Source organism: Globicephala melas, chromosome X (assembly GCF_963455315.2).
Source record: "Globicephala melas chromosome X, mGloMel1.2, whole genome shotgun sequence".
In the NCBI taxonomy this organism is placed as follows: Eukaryota; Metazoa; Chordata; class Mammalia; order Artiodactyla; family Delphinidae; genus Globicephala; species Globicephala melas.
In genome coordinates, this window is record NC_083335.1 from 102,113,481 (window position 1) to 102,118,188 (window position 4,708).

The window sequence follows — 4,708 nt, forward strand, 5'->3', positions numbered from 1 at the left end:
AGCAATCTAGAGGAAGGGTTCCAATAAGTTTATGGTCAGCATCAGGTGTAGACAATGCTATAAATTATTGGTTGGATAGAGGACAATTTCAGAATCAAACTTTGGGAACATTCCAAAAAACCAGGAGCTTGTTTATTCCTTCTACCCTACTGGTGCAAGGATGCAGAGGGCCTCTCAGAGTTTAACCCATCCACTCATATCCTGGATATTAAATTGCACTCAATTTCGGGCAGTTTCCTGGCAAAAAACACCCAGGTGGCATAGTCAAATGTCGTAGTTAGGAAAAGTTTGAGGAAAGGACCATTCTTTATTATAAAAGGCAAGCTAGTAAAATGTGAAATGTTAATATCCAAACTTATGAAGTTATGCAACTTCTATGAAAGTTATGCATCTCTCAGTATATTTTTTATTCAGAGTTTATACCTGAAAATTTTGTATTTATACCCATTTGACTCAATATAACATTAAAAACACAATGTTAAGGAAAAGTTTCAAGTTACATTTCAATTACAATTTCTAGAATTTCATAATCCCCCTTAGATATTAAAATGCAAACTGAATGTCAACAGATGTGACGTGTGGGATTTGGGGATTAAATAAGTTTTGTGTGCTGACCAGCCAATCAATTTTTTGCTCCAACTGAATTATATATGAAATTTGAAATAAACCCGTTTGTACATAGACATTACTATTGATCCTGATATTTTACCTCTTTTTCTGTAGTTCAGGGTTTTAACCACCCTTGGACTTAAGGGAAGCATTATTAGCAAAGGAAATTGGCATTCCTTTCTCCTGAAAGATTCCTCTCCTCTCTTGTTTTGGGAGAAATTACGGGAGGGAGAAAAATGTCATTCCGCCTTGCTTCCTCCAGAATCTCTTGCCTAATTGACCATTCCTCTAGAGCAGCAGTCCCCAACCTTTTTGGCACCAGGGACCAGTTTCGTGGAAGACAATTTTTCCATGGATGGGGTGAGGGGATGGTTTCGGGATTATTCAAGCGTGTTACATTTATTGTGCACTTTATTTCTATTATTATTACATTGTAATATATACTGAAATAATTATACAACTCACCATAATGCAGAATCAGTGGGAGCCCTGAGCTTGTTTTCCTGCAACTAGATGGTCCCATCTGGGGGTGAGGGGAGACAGTGACACCCCAAGTGTGTGGCTTATGTCCAGTCTACTCCATAAGATGCAGCTTAATTGTCCCTTGCCACTCACTGATCAGGTTTTGATATGAGTCTGCAAGCAATTGATTTATTATGGTCTCTATGCAGTCACACCTCTCTGCTAATGATAATCTGTATTTGCAGCCGCTCCCCAGCGCTAGCATCACTGCCTCAGCTCCACCTCAGATCATCAGGCATTCGATTCTCATAAGGAGCGCACAACCTAGATCCCTCGCATGCTCAGTTCACAGTAGGGTTCGAGCTCCTATGAGAATCTAATGCCACAGCTGATCTGACAGGAGGCGGAGCTCAGGTGGTAATGGGAGCGGTGTAAATGCAGATGAAGCTTTGCTCACTTGCCTGCCACTCACCTCCTGCTGTGCAGCCCGGTTCCTAACAGGCTGCATAGCGGTCCATGGCCTGGGGGTTGGGGACCCCTGCTCTATAGGGTATCCTTCAGCACTGATGCTGTCAGCTTCTACTTTATAGAGAGGTACTAATGTGTCATTTGGCTTTGTGTTGTTTAGCATTTTTCTTATGTGTATGTGTTCTGCTTCCCCAACTAGACTGTTGGGGAATGTCTCTTATTTTGTATTCCCATACAGTTCTGCAGGCAGTTGGTTCTCCCTAAGTCTTGGTGCACTAAACTCTGAGGTTTCAAATGCACAGGAAGTATATACTTGTCGATACTTTCATTTTAGCCAGAGAAAGAATGGAGCTACCAAGTTTCCAAGTAAGGTTTTACAAGTGCTCCCCTTTCACTGAACAGAGGTAGAGGAAAAGATTTGTTAGCATTTGTCCCTGATCATTATTTTAGTTGGTTGTAGGACAGCTCTTGGGCATCATGCTTGCCTTAGGGGCTGAACACAGGGAAGAGAAAGCCAGGAAAATTCTGCACACTATTTGGGGCCAAATGCAAAGTGGGAACTAATGGTGTTCAATATCTCTTCTCCCCTGAAACCTTCTACTTTTTGTGTAACAGAAAAAAAAAAAAAGGAAGAATGTAGGAGTGGATGGAATACTATAGGTGTCAGAAAACTATGACCTGTCAGCCAAATCCAACTCACAGCCTGGTTTTGTAAATAAACTTTAACTGGAACACAGTCATGTCCATCCATTTCCATATTGTCCTTGGCTTTTTTGGAGCTATGATGCTTAGCTGAAAGGTTGTGACAGAGATCCTATGGCCCACAAAGCCTCAAGTGCTTACTCTACGGCCCTTAACAGAAAAAGTTTGCTGACTCCTGGAATACTAGATCTATGTAATTTTTTTAAAAAACCCTGAATTTTGAGTATTGATTTAAAATAAAAATAAATAAGTAAATGAAAATTTAAATGACTGGCTTCTGTTTGCCTGAGGTGAGAGCAATGCTTTTGAGTTCATGACTCCTTTTGTGGTATGATTTGAAGCATGTGCTTGTTCCAGAAGAGGTGGCCCCTTTTCTGGTAGAATTTGAGGAATCTACCACTATAGACTTGCCCAATTTAGGCAAAATATTTTAAAATGCAAATACTCTTGCAGGAAGATGCTTAAGGACTTAAAATCAGTCTTTTTCGTGTGTGTGTGTGTGTGTGTGTGTGAGTGTGTGAATTAATCTCCTACTTTTCTTCCCTGCAAGATAAGGAGGGAGAATAACAGAGTAATCATTAGGAGTTGAATGTTGAGCTGGAAATATGGAGGAAACAGTAAAGAAGGAATGGAACTGATGTTACATATACTATCTCATTGTACCTCACAACAATCCTGTGAGCTTTGTAAGGTATAATTACCCCATCCTTAAATAAAAGGAAGCTGAGTCTCAAAGAAGCCAAGTGAATTGCCTGAGGTTAAACAATTAATAGCCGTGAAGGTCTAATTCTCACTCTGAGGGTTTTTTTCCCTACTATACTCCATTTCTTCTTTTTTTTTCTTAAAAAAATTATCTATTTGGCTGTGCTGGGCCTTAGTTGTGGCACGTGGGGTCTGTGTTGCTGTGTGCAAGATCTTCGTTGCGGCATGCGGGGTCTTTTTTTTTTTAGTTGCAGCGTGCGGGAATCTTTTAGCTGTGGCACTCGGGATCTTCATTGTGGCATGTGGGATCTAGTTCCCTGACCAGGGATCCAACTCGGGCCCCCTGCATTGGGAGCGCGGAGTCTTAACCACTGGACCACCAATGGAGGGAAGTCCCTTCATTTCTTCTTCAACATCTTTGCCATCTTCCCTGAGGCCACCATGCTAAAAGTATAATCTCCTCTCTCCTGGAAATATGTCTGCCTTCTAGAACTTAAAATCATTCCCATAAGAGTTGTTGCTGCACCTTGGTCCCATCTAAAATCCCCAGATTAAAACCAAACACTCAACACTTAAAGATGTTTCTTAAATTCAGTCTGGATATTCACTGGTCAACACACTAGTAAATTGATAGTAATAATCACTCTGTTGTATCAGATGTGATATGGGACGTTGCTCTGTATTGAATTACGGGTGATACAAGTCCTGAATTAAAATCAGGCAAACCATCTTTTCACAATAAAGAATGTATAATAATTAGCTTCAAATTGGGGTAAATCATCAAAGAAAGTTAGGTATCCTGGGAGTTATTTACATGAGAACAGAGGCCTATGGAATTTAAATGGAGTGCGGAAATTTCACAGCATGCTGTAGTAGAAGAGAGGAATTAATAAAATGATCACATCTCAAGTTATGTCTGGTATGAAATAGAAGTTTTATGTATTTTCACAGATTCCTATTTTCAGTAGCAGAAAATAAGAGAAGGTTCAGAATAGTTATTTCAATAAGTGTGATCACACAAAACACGAACACAAACACATCTAACTTTATACATATATATCTGTGTATGTGCATATACACATACACATAGCGGACAGAAATCAGTAACAATAATTTTGTTTTTGTTTTTTTGTCTGCATCGTGCAGCTTGCGGGGTATTAGTTCCCCGACCAGGGATTGAACCTGCGCCCTCAGCAGTGAAAGCAATGAGTTCTAACCACTGGACTGCCAGGGAATTCCCGATAACAATAATTTTGAAAATCCAAAAATGATTGCCGCATGTACATTATCAATAAGCTACCGTTGGAATTGGAAGCCACTAAGCCCCCACTTTCAGGTAGGATCTCATAAACACACTCAGACAGATGGTTCCCATAATGGTAGCAAACATCAGAGCCTATCGGGCACTTATTTGAGTTTTACCTAGATCAGTGAAATCACAGTTTAAGCCCATTCCTCTGCCCTGGTTTCAGAGAATCAAGGTCAGGTAGAAAAAGCCACCTTCTTACAACCTTAGTTCAGACCTGCTACATTGTCTCTAGTTAACTTTCAAATATCTTTGCATAGAAAGTGATATTTAATCCTATACTATTGGTTAACTTTGAAGTACCCTAATTAAGCATTCATACTTCAGGTGTGGTAAATTAGCACTGGAACAGATTAATTAGAGTATGCTTTCCTGTTTTGGCTTCAGCTGTCTCATATCACAGCAATGCAAGAAGGTTGAATAATTTGCATATTAGCTATTGGAAATTATTTTTCATTG